This window comes from Amblyraja radiata, chromosome 2 (assembly GCF_010909765.2).
Source record: "Amblyraja radiata isolate CabotCenter1 chromosome 2, sAmbRad1.1.pri, whole genome shotgun sequence".
In the NCBI taxonomy this organism is placed as follows: Eukaryota; Metazoa; Chordata; class Chondrichthyes; order Rajiformes; family Rajidae; genus Amblyraja; species Amblyraja radiata.
Genome location: NC_045957.1, coordinates 53,426,303 through 53,439,287, shown reverse-complemented (window position 1 = coordinate 53,439,287; position 12,985 = coordinate 53,426,303). Strand labels below are relative to the sequence as shown.

General features: G+C 44.4%; 1 long non-coding RNA gene across 1 annotated transcript; it reads right to left on the bottom strand.

Annotated features, from left to right (window-relative positions):
- Positions 1-217: 217 nt before the first annotated feature.
- Positions 218-12,287, bottom strand: LOC116984266. The gene is made up of 3 exons (XR_004414946.1): positions 12,278-12,287; positions 11,441-11,451; positions 218-248 (listed from the first exon to the last, which is right to left on the bottom strand). It is a non-coding gene; the product is annotated as an uncharacterized LOC116984266 (long non-coding RNA).
- Positions 12,288-12,985: the final 698 nt, after the last annotated feature.

The window sequence follows — 12,985 nt, the reverse complement described above, 5'->3', positions numbered from 1 at the left end:
CCCGCAGCTGTCACCGATTTTCTTGCAGCTTGCCTCTTTCCCTTGGTCGTCTTGTCCATGGTGTTGTCCTGGAAGAAATACACAGCACAGCACCACAGCAAAACAACCCGAACTTCAGCTAAGTTTTGTGGCAATTACCTGGAGATTTAAATCCTCACAGCCTCCCTGCGCCAATGCGGCTGGTGTGCTCACACACTATGCAGCCCTGTCCCAGGCGCTGCTGGTGCGGCCTGTACCATAGGCCGGCGCTGACACACTGAGCAGTCCTGTCCCAGGCGCTGCTGGTGCGGCCTATAACATAGGCGCGCGCTCATACACTAAGCAGTCCTGTCCCAGGCACTCCTGGCGCGGCCTGTACCATAGGCGCGTGCTCATACACTAAGCAATCCTGTCCCAGGTGCTGCTGGCGCGGCCTGTACCATAGGCCCACGCTCACACTCTAAACAGCCCTGTCCCCTAGGCCCGCGCTGGTGCCTGTGAAGGGTTAAAAAATAACAACAAAAAGCACACAAATACATATTTATTTCCCCAAGGGAATCCTTTCAGCCCGACACCACCGAGTTCAATAGGGCTGTTTGACCCTATCTGTGATTGCACCCCATGCCTGGGGCCCACAGATCGATGATTCTGTGAGCCACTGACCACACTGTCAGCAACTCTGGTGGTAGCCCCGCCCATCTGCGTATTTTACCCGGCCCGGGAACCCAGCAGATTTGAAACACTGACCGTTTGTCAGTGGTTTTAAACGCGAAAATCCCGACATCACCCGACTATCCGCTTTCACGGTCGGAACCGGGGTCTCCCCACAGCCCATAGTCGGTCCACTTACCGGACTTCACCAAATCCTGCAGGATACTTCTGTGAAGAGAAGTCCAACACAAATATCAACCCTGGTAAGTAATAAAACTCTTACCTGCAGGTTTCAAACTTACCTTCGGCAGGGAGCGAAGCCCTGCACGTCCAGTGCCTTGCCATGCGAACGTCGTAATGACGTGCATGACTCACGTGAATCCAAAGTAAAATTGGTATTAACTATCTTACTGATGGTGGTCAGAATTGAAATCAATAGTAATAGCTTATATAAAACTGTCACAGGTAACAAAGAATAAACCAAAAGTGCAATGGATCTGATAAGAGTTAATCACCAAATGTTGTATTACATTGACAATACAATTTATCAACCATTTGTTATAATTTACGTTAGTGTGTTGGATATCAATGGAATTTTAAAATGTATTCAATCATGAATGTAAAATATGTTCCCCCAAGTTGCTCACATCTTCTTAGTCCTTATCAAACGGATGACCCATTAGGAAGAACCCACTTGAAATGATACAAAGCTGATAGCACTTTCAAAACACGTCAGTAAATTCCTAACATGCAGTGACTAGTTTTTTGCATGGGAAAATATTTTCTGGTATTACCAACAAAGCTGGTTAAACAGGAGTGTGGAGCATGAATACTTTTACCAGTTGACTTTAAAACCAACAAAAAAATAATCTTTACACTGATGTTTTCCAGTGTACCTTGTTAAACAATAGTGTATCACGTGCATTTTAAAGTATTTCAAATAATGAATAATACGTGGGTTTCCTTCCATTTATTATTTAATTTTATTTTGCTAAGCTATGCCTAAGTCCATAAAAATTATTTGTTTTTATTCCGTGCACTCTCTTGTTCTTTTGCTTTAATAACTGGTAATAATGACGGAGTACACCAGTAGTAAATTCACAGTTGCTCTATTACATACATATGGTAATCCACAGTTTAAGAAAGGGCTCTTTCTGTGAACCAGAGAGTTGTGAATTTGTGGAATTCTCTGCCTCAGAAGGCAGTGGAGGCCGATTCACTGGGTGCATTCAAAAGAGAGTTAGATAGAGCTCTTAGGGCTAGCGGAATCAAGGGATACGTGGAGAGGGCTGGAATGGGGTACTGATTGTGGATGATCAGCCATGATCACATAGACTGGCGGTGCTGGCTCGAGGGGCCGAATGGCCAACTCCTGCACCTATGGTCTATGTATCTGTATCTATGTATCTATTTACTTCAATTCATCAGTGTTAAACATAAATTTAAACTTTAGACCCATGCTGTGTGAATGCCGAATAGTGAATGGCCTCGATAGAGTTGATGTAGAGAGAGTCTAGTGGGAGAGAGGGAGAGTCTAGGACCAGAGGCCATTGTCTCAGAATAAAAGGACGTTCCTTTAGAAAGGTGAGGAGGAGTCTGAAGAAGGGTCTCGACCCAAATAGTCGCCTATTCCTTCGCTCCATAGAAGCTGCTTCACCCGCTGAGTTTCTCCAGCTTTTTTGTCTCCCTAGGAATTTATTTAGTCAGAGTGGGGTGAATCTGTGGAATTCATTGCCACAGAAAACTGTGGATATTTTTAAGGTAGAGAAAGACAGATTCTTGATTAGTACAGGTGTCAGGGATTATGGGGAGAAGGCAGGAGAAGGAGGATGAGAGGGTAAGATAGATCAGCCATAATTGAATGGCAGAGTAGACTTGATGGGCCGAATGGCCTAATTTTGGTCCTATCACTTATGAACATGCTGAATCTTTCATGGTAGACAGAATGTAATCCAAGATTTCTATTACCAAATAATGGTGAATACAAATAAAATTTAAATAGTGAGTTGAATCATTGTTCTCTAAGACTGGTAAAATGGAGTTTCACAAGAAATTGTTGTGTGGTCCTGTTGTATCTTCATAAACACTCAAAAATCGACACATCCAGAAAAAAACACCTTTGTCTGGTTGGTATCTTACCCTCTGAGCTCAACATTCACCCCTCTGGCAAAGCTGCAATAGGACAATAGTAAATATAAAGTGCTATCAAAAACTCAACGATGTTTCGTCAATTGCAACGTATAAAAGGGCCTGTCCCACTTGGCTGTCATTTGCGCGTCACACAGATGGCGCGCATAGATTTTGTACATACCAAAATCCTGGGGCGCCGTGCGCGACCGCACGTCTCTGCCTATGTCACTACGCACCATACGCGCGTAATGCGCACCATGCGCGCATCACGTACGTGTCATGATGCGCGCGTTGTGCATCATGACGCGTAAATGATGTCGCGTAAATTACGCGCAAATGATGGCCAAGTGGGATAGGCCCTTAAGCCTCTACAACCAGAAAGTACTGAAGGGGAATCAGCCCTACAACTGGGAGGAACATAATAAAAAGTGCCTCTCAAAGCACGACTTCGTGCTTCATTCTGAGACCCACGCACTACAACTGCAAGAAAGTATCCTTCTAAGTCATGACTTGGGAATACACTGTCATTCCTTCATTATATATGGGTCAACCCTTGAATCGCCAACCAACAGCAGTAGTCCCTTTACTTCAAAGAGTGTAGTGGTTCAAGGACATGATCCACCACAATCTTCTTAATAAGGCATGTAATAAATACTAACCTTGCCTGCAATAGCGATTTCTCACAAGGAAACAAATACAAGTTCCATAATATGGTATTGGTTGACATAATATGGTTGACATAATATGGTAGATATTCATGATTTTTTGAAATCTATATTAAAAAAAGTCTGATCTTGACCACTTCCTGTTTTTCTGTTTCATGATTTTAGAAAAGACGCTGCCACTTACAGCTGTGATTTTTGGCCATCTTGCTCAGAGTCCCCCTCTGCTGCGCAGGACAAGAGTATTTTTCCCATCGATTAAAAATAAAAGAGTTATTAATGTTTTTAAAATGTTGAGATTCTCTCTGCTGCCCCTGCTGGTGGGAGGGGGGAGGGACTATAAAACCCGGAAGTGTTGTGCCTCAGTCAGTCTATGCACGATGGAGGAAGTGATAGGGTCACGTCTCTCTGAGCTGTGAATAACACTGAACACATGTCTACTCAAATGTGAGTGCCCTTAATGTGGTTTGGAAATGAAAATGTGGTTGGTTTGAAATGCTGCACAGCAAATGGTTGTTGGTGGTGGTTGCTTTGAAATGCTGCACTGCAAATGGTTGTTGGTGGTGGTTGCTTTGAAATGCTGCACTGCAAATGGTTGTTGGTGGTGGCCTTGCACCCTGCTTGAAGTGGCATGAAAATGCACTTGAGTTTGGTGGCCCTGCACCCTGCTTGAAGTGGCATGAAAATGCACTTGAGTTTGGTGGCCCTGCACCCTGCTTGAAGTGGCATGAAACCGCACTTGAGTTTGGTGGCCCTGCACCCTGCTTGAAGTGGTATGAAACCGCACTTTAATTTGTTGACACTGCACCCTGCTTGAAGTGGGCGGAAACCGCACTTGAATTCGGTGGCCCTGCACCCTGCTTGAAGTGGTCGGAAACCGCACTTGAATTCGGTGGCCTTGCACCCTGCTTGAAGTGGTATGAAACTGCAATTGAATTCGGTGGCCTTGCACCCTGCTTGAAGTGGTAAGAAACTGCACTTGAAATTGGTGGCCTTGCACCCTGCTTGAAATGGTATTTCAAGGAATAGCCATGAGTCAACTGCTAGCCCACCAGCCGTGAGTGAGCTGCCAGCACATCATGCTTGAGTGACTGAGCTGCCACCCCAAGAATCTATTTGGCCCACAATGTCCATACTAGCCCTCTGGAAACCAGTCCCTTCAGCCCACAATACCCATACTAGCGCTCCAAAAACCACCCCCCCCCCCCCCCCACTGGCCACCAATATTGGAATTGGTGGAGAGGTGGAATATTGCGTTGGGGGACCAGCCCAAGGGGTCCCACTTAGTCTAGTAAATTATAAAACTATTACATTTAATACAGATATCCTGAAATTCCAACTGACATGTGGTCAGTCAAACAGTGGTCAAGAAGGGTTTTTGGCACATTGCCTTTCATTAGTCAGAGTATTGAGTACAGAAGTTTGGAGGCTATGTTACCATTGTACAAGACTTTGGTGAGGTCGCATTTAAAATATTGTGTTCAGTTTAGGTTACCCTGCTGTAGGGAAAATATTGTTAAGCTGGAAAGGGTACAGAGAAGATTTACGAGAATATTACCAGGATTCGAGGGCCAGAGTTATAGGGAAAGGTTGCGCAGGCTAGGCATTTATTCCTTGGAGCACAGGAGGATGAGGAGTGGTCCAATAGAGGCATATAGGACCATGAGAGGAATAGATACCCAGAGTAGGGAATCAAGAAACAGAAGACATACAGTGCCCTGCATAATGTTTGGGACAGACCCATCATTTATTTATTTGCCTCTGTACTCCACAATTTGAGATTTGTAATAGAAAAAAATCATGTGTGGTTAAAGTGCACATTGTCAGATTTTATTAAAGGCCATTTTTATACATATTGGTTTCACCATGTAGAAATTACAGCACTTTAACCACATGTGAGTTTTTCTATTACATATCGCAAATTGTGGAGTACAGAGGCAAATAAATAAATGATGGGTCTGTCACAAACATTATGGAAGGCACTGTAGGTTTAAGGTGAGACGGAAAAGATTTAATCGGAACCTGAGGGGCATTTTTTTACACATAGGGTGGTAGGTATATAAAACAAGCTGCCAGAAGAGGTAGTTGAGGCAGGTAATATCACAATGTTTGAAAACATTTGGACAGATACAAATATAGAATAGGTTTAGAAGGATATGGGCCAAAAAGGCAGGCAGGTTGGACTTGGTGTCGCATGTTAGTTAGCATGGACAATTTGGGCCAAAGGGCCTATTTCCATGCTGTATGACTCTATTACTCTATGTATGCCTAAGTACCCAACATGAAAAACTATAAAATTAGACCTTCAAGATCATGAATGAATAATGCCCCTGGCTTCAAAACATCTTCCCCGTTAAATATTACAGAAACAGGTTTGTGATTTAAAAGTAAAAATTGCAAAACTTGGGTCATTAATTGTTACCCTACAAACAAAAGACATTGGGCCATTTCCTGTACAAAATTACAACCTGACCTTTGAGCTAGCAATGATGACAAAAGATCATTTATTTTCTTGGCATAACCATTTGTGTCAAAAAAAAAGTGAACGGCATTCATGTGATTTGGCCCTATTGCACCAGATAACATTTTCCCTTTGATCTTCCAGGCTACAGTTAAATATTAGCAGACATTTTTTTTTTTTTTTCTTTATTTGTTTTCTTTCCAACTAACCGGTCAAGAGAAATACTCACATCTTTCACCGTCCTTTTTTTAATTAAGCCAGATTCGGCGAGAATATATTCTCAGTGGTTTAAAAATTGAAATTACTTGGTTGACCTTTATGGGGTAACTGGTTAAGCAGAACACCTGCTGAACATAGGATTTTCTTCAGTCTATCAGATGATTATTTTTATTATTATTTAGTAGTTCAGGTAAAGGCCACCATGCAGAGCACCATGAAGGTTAATAACAGTGAGGCAGAGGACCAGGGGGGATTTATTTATAATGCAGGTATTTGGAGACCCTTCCTCAAGGCTAAAATAAATGTGAATAGTAATTGAGACAGGTTTTAAAGAGTGAGAAAACAACAAACATGTTTTGCTGCTGTGGGTGCTCAGAAATACTACATGATGTGACCACATCCCAAATGGGGCAAATGCATCTTGATTGCATGGAACATTAGAACTGTACTGCAAAGGAACAGACCCTTTCACCCACAATGCCCATTTGAAACATAATGTCAAATTAAAACTAATCTCTGCCTGCACATGATCCATATCCCTCCATTCCCTGCATATCCATGTGACTATCTAGAAGTCTCGCATCTGCCTCCACAACCAACATGGTTGAAGGTTTTCACCTCCACCCAAAAGCTTGCAGAAAAGGCTGATCATGAAGTCAAATTAATTGTGCAAATGCTGATTTAACACCAGCAAATCTCATCCCTCCAATTAACTCTTAATATCTTAACCACTTGGACACGAAATACAGCAGCAAAGAACCAGGCCCAATTGCCACCACCCACTTGAACTATTGCAAACAGCCAAGTGAGTGCATATTCCAAAGATTTATGCACCTCATGTGCAGGGCAATCACTATCAAGAATAGCTTGCCTAACAGTAATGGTAAAAGCCGTTGAATCGGGGTTGTCAGCAAAATCCTCTCACCCAGCTGTTTGAAACGCAAGCCGGAATTGGCCTGTAGTTAGTTTATTTCCCATTTTATCACTTAATGTGCCATTTTTTCTTGTTATGGTAAGGTCTCTTGTCTCCCTCAGGAATACCGGCCTGTTGCAAGATATCTCCAACTCAACACAGTAAAGTCTGACCCTTGTGTCCTACCTCAGGAATGCCAGTTCATCTGAGGTTTCCAAGGACACAACACACCATTTTTGCAGCCTTCAAACTATCACTGCAGACACATCTGCAGAATTGCTTTTTTTATTCAGTCTAGAACCTTACAGACGGGTGAATCGACCAGGTGCAAGCTTTGTGCATTTTTCCTCGTGCTAGCGTTACTATGTTCCGCCCCTCCGTGTTTTTGGCCTGCTCAGTGGAGGAGGACTGTGAGTAAGATGGCCAAAAATCATAGCGATATATGGTAGCGTTTTTTCTAAAATCAATATACAGCGCAGACAGGAAGTGGTCAAGATGAGACTTTTAATTATATAGATGAACCAAACACAGGCAGGGGGAACTAGTGTAGGTGGGACCTGTTGGCCGGTATGGGCACGTTAGGCCGAAGGGCCTGTTTCCATGCTGTAAGATTCTATGAGTCTATGACTGGTATCCATCCAATGTATGACCATTGGTGTGTAGATCAATGTTAACAGTCCTGGTTGCAGTCATGACATCTTCGTTCTGCTGTCGTTTCTCAGTACTTAAGCCACTACAGCAACCCCAAAATTGTCTCTAGAGTAGCAAGGCATGTCTGCTAGTGAAACAGTTGATGAATCCACTGGAGACCAACGCATATGTGAATAGCAGCATGCAATGAAAATTATGTGGCCGTTCAAAGTCTAGCTGAGCAGATTAGTTATGTTGGTAGAATCTTTCCTCTGTTCCCACAGTTCTGGAAGAACCCTACAGAACTGGTCACAATCGGAGTCAAAATGAGTACACATCTAATACATGCCATGCATAGAGTCATAGAGTGATACAGTGTGGAAACAGGCCCTTCGGTCCAACTCGCCCATACAGGCCAACAAATACCCAGCTACACTGGTCCCACTTGCTTGCGCTTGGTTAATATCCCTCCAAACCTGTCCTATCCATGTACCTGTTTAACTGTTTCTTAAATGATGGGATAGTCCCAGCGTCAACTTCCTCCTCTGGCAGCTTGTTCCATACACCCACCACCCTTTGCATGAAAACTTTACCCCTCGGATTCTTATAAAATCTTTTCCCCTTCACCTTGAACCTATGTCCTCTGGTCCTCGATTCCCCGACTCTGGGCAAAAGATTCTGTGCATCTACCCGATCTATTCCTCTCATGATGTTACATACCTCTATATGATCTCCCCTCTTCCTTCTGCACTCCATGGAATAGAGACCCAACTTACTCAACTTCTCCCTATAGCTCACACCCTCTAGTTCTGGCAACATCCTCGTAAATCATTTCTGAACCCTTTCAAGCTTGACAATATCTTTCCTATAACATGGTGCCCAGAACTGAACACAATATTCTAAATGCGGCCTCACCAACGTCTTATACAACTGCAACAGGACCTCCCTTCTATACTCAATACTCTGACTGATGAAGGCCAAAGTGCCAAAAGCATTTTTTACGATCTTATCTACCTGCGACTCGACCTTCAAGGAACCATGCACTTGTACCTCTAGATTCCTCTGCACTACAACACTACACAGAGGCCTACCATTTACTGTGTAGGTCCTGTCCTTGTTCGACGTCCCAAAATGCAACACCTCACACTTCTTTTAAATTCCATCAACCATTCCTCCGCCCACCTGGCCAATCGATCCAGATCCTATCGCAATCGTTCACAACCATTTTCACTATCTGCAAAACCATTAAATTTTGTATCGTCATCAAACTTGCTAATCTTGCCCTGCATGTTCTCATCCAAATCATTGATGTAGATGACAAACAGTAACGGGCACAGCACCGAACCTTGATACACACCACTAGTCACAGGCATCCAGTCTGAGAAACAACCTTCCACCATTACCTTCCATGGAGCCAATTTGCTATCCATTCAACCATCTCTCCTTGGATCCCATGCGATCTAGCCTACCATGCGGAACCTTGTCAAACGCCTTACTGAAGTCCATGTACACAATATCTACAGCTCTGCCCTCATCAACCTTTCTGGCCACGTCTTAAAAAAAAATCATTTAAGGCCGACTCGTAAATTTCAACCAGGGCTCCCACAATTTCCTCTCTAGTTTCCCACAACGTTCTCGGACATATCAGATCAGGCCATGGAGATTTCTCTACCTTCAAACACGACAGTACCTTCAGTACTTCTTCGACAGTAACCCTGACTGCTCTCAAGACACTTCCATTGACTGCTCCAATTTCCTCCATCCTACTGTCTTTCTCCTCAGTAAATACAGAGGAGAAATATGCATTTAGGACCTTGCCTTTCTCCTGTGGCTCCACACAGAGGTGACCGCTTTGATTCCTGAGAGGTTCCACCCTCTCTCTAGTTACCCTTTTCCCTCTTATGTATTTATAAAATCTTTTGGGATTGTCCTTAATGCTACCTGCCAGAGCTATGTCCTGGCCCCTTTCTGTGCTTCTGAGTTCCTTTTTTAGTTTACTCCTTAGTTCCCAAAACTCCTCCAGGGATGCACTTGGTCCCAAGCTGCCTATACCTGTCCCATGCATCATTCTTATTTTTGACTAACATCTTAATTTCCTTCATCAGCCGTTTCCTTAAGTTTGCCTGCTTTGTACTTCACTCTAAATGGGGCGTACACATCCTGAACTTTCTTCAGTACAATTTTAAAAACATCCCACTTGGCCGATGTTCCTTTCCCCTCTAATAACCTGCTCCAGTCAACCTGAGCAAGACCTTCTCTCATACCCTCAAAGTTGGCCTTACTCCAGTTGAGCATTTTAACACGTGGACCCTCTCCGTCGCTATCCATAACTATCTTAAACCTAATCAAACTGTGGTCACTGGTCTCAAAAGGCTCCTCCACAAACACTTCATCAACTTGCCCTGCCCAATTTCACAATACTAGATCCAGCATTGCCCTCTCACATGTGGAGGCCTCCACATACTGCTAAAGAAAACTCTCCTGAACACTTTTGAGGAATTGCACCCCATGTGAACCCTTCATGCTATGATTTTCCCAGTCTATATTGGGAAAGTTAAAATACCCTACTACAACAACCTTAATTAAGAAGGGTCTCGACCCGAAAAGTCACCCATTCCTTCCCCATAGATGCTGCCTCACCCGCTGAGTTTCTCCAGCATTTTATGTCTACCTTAATTGACATGCAATCTCCCGGCACATTTGTTCTTCTAATTCGGGGGTCTGTAGTGCACCCCCAACAAGGTGATCATCCCTTTCTTGTTCCTCAGCTCTACCCATATAGCCTCGCTAGACGAACCGTCCGTAATATCACCTCTGATCACTGCCATGACATGCCATGATAACCAACAGTGCAACCCCCACCCCCCCTCTTTTTCCCTCACACCTGTCTCTCCTGAAGCTCCTGTACCCTGGAACATTGAGCTGCCAGACCTGCCCGTCCCTTAACCAGGTTTCAGTGATGGTCAAAACGTCCCAGTCACTCATATCTAACTATGCCCTAAGCTCATCCACCTTACCCATCAGGCCCCTTGCATTAAAATACATGCAGTTTAAACCAACCCGCCTTCCTTGCTCTCCGCATTTCACCTGCCTCTGTCCTGCACGAGATCCCACCCCCGTGCCAATCTAGTTTAAACCCTCCTGTGTAGCATTAGCAAACCTTCCCACTAGGATGTTGGTCCCCCATTTAAGGTGCAACCCGTCCCCTTTATACAGGTCACTGCTGCCTCGGAAGAGATCCCAATTATCTAGAAATCTGAATCCCTGCCCCCTGCACCAACTCCTCAGCCACACATTAATTTCCCCTATCTTCCTATTCTTACCTTCACTGGCACATGGTACTGGAAGCAATCCAGAGATCACTACCCTGCAGATCCTGCTTTTCAGTCTTCTACCCAATTCCATAAATTCTTGTTGCAGAACCTCCTTCCTCTTCCGACCTATATTGTTTGTGCCAACATGCACAACAACCTCCGGCTGCTCCTCCTCACTCTTGAGGATGCTGTGCAGCTGCTCCTAGACGCCCTGGACCCAGGCACCAGAGAGGCAACATACCATGTTGGAGTCGCGCCTGCTGCTGCAGAATCTCCTATCCGCACCTCTGACGATGGAGTCTCCCACCACTATGGCTCTGCCTGACATCACTCTTCCCTGTTGAGCCTCGGCACCAAGGTTGGAATCACAACCCTGGCTACCTCTCAATCTTGTCGTGTCATCTGCTCCCAAGAGGGTGTACCTATTTTCAGTAGCTACAGTCTCCTCCACTCCATGTTTACTCCTCTCTCTCACCGTCACCTACCTTCGACCTTCCTGTATCCTTGGTGTAACAACCTCATTGTAGGTCTTGTCTAGTAAACACTTGTTTTCCCGATGGCCCTGAGGTCTTCCAACTGCTAATCCAGTTCCCCAACACATTTATGCAGAAGCTGCTACATTTCTTCAGTGGACAAAAAAAAATCACAAATTTCAAATCATGTGTAGCCTCCTTGCCTCAGCCTCCTCGCCAAAGACTTTTGATCCAAAGACTCACAATTTAGTCTCCAAGGCACTTCTCTCGAGCCAAAGACTCACACTTTACTCTGCTACAGCTGCACTTCTTTATCTGTTACCTAATGAACTGCTTTAGGGCTAATTTGTAAATTACTCTAACCTGGGCCTTTGGCATTCTTTTTAAATCTTTTTTTCCTCTGACTCACCTACTTCCAGCCAATATTCACTTTCGCTGCTTCTGGCTGCTGCTTCGCTCCGACCCTCATGGTAAACACTCCCGTGTAGCAAAAGCAAACCTTCCATGCATGCTGGTCAGCCATTGCAAGCCCTGTCTTATGGCAACCAGCTGAGGAGCAAGTGTGGACACGCAAAAAGACAAGGAAGAGGAAAGAAGAAGTGGGCAAATAATCTCAATCTCTATTACCTTTGCAGTCCTTAAAGATCAGCCCTGTGCTATAGTGGTGAATGTAATTATGAAACCCTTCACGTGGTGTCCTTTTTTCTCCTCTCCTGCAAGTGACCATCTCAGCACTTGCAACACTCAATAGAAACATAGAAACATAGAAAATAGGTGCAGGAGTAGGCCATTCGGCCCTTCGAGCCTGCACCGCCATTCAATATGATCATGGCTGATCATCCAACTCAGTATCCCGTACCTGCCTTCTCTCCATACCCTCTGATCCCCTTAGCCACAAGGGCCACATCTAACTCCCTCTTAAATATAGCTAATGAACTGGCCTCGACTACCCTCTGTGGCAGAGAGTTCCAGAGATTCACCACTCTCTGTGTGAAAAAAGTTCTTCTCATCTCGGTTTTAAAGGATTTCCCCCTTATCCTTAAGCTGTGACCCCTTGTCCTGGACTTCCCCAACATCGGGAGCAATCTTCCTGCATCTAGCCTGTCCAACCCCTTAAGAATTTTGTACGTTTCTATAAGATCCCCTCTCAATCTCCTAAATTCTAGAGAGTATAAACCAAGTCTATCCAGTCTTTCTTCATAAGACAGTCCTGACATCCCAGGAATCAGTCTGGTGAACCTTCTCTGCACTCCCTCTATGGCAATAATGTCCTTCCTCAGATTTGGAGACCAAAACTGTACGCAATACTTTAGGTGTGGTCTCACCAAGACCCTGTACAACTGCAGTAGAACCTCCCTGCTCCTATACTCAAATCCTTTTGCTATGAAAGCTAACATACCATTCGCTTTCTTCACTGCCTGCTGCACCTGCATGCCCACTTTCAATGACTGGTGTACCATGACACCCAGGTCTCGCTGCATCTCCCCTTTTCCTAGTCGGCCACCAATAAAAGGCAACTGAAATAAAATTCTAAACCAAATTTGCAAATTATA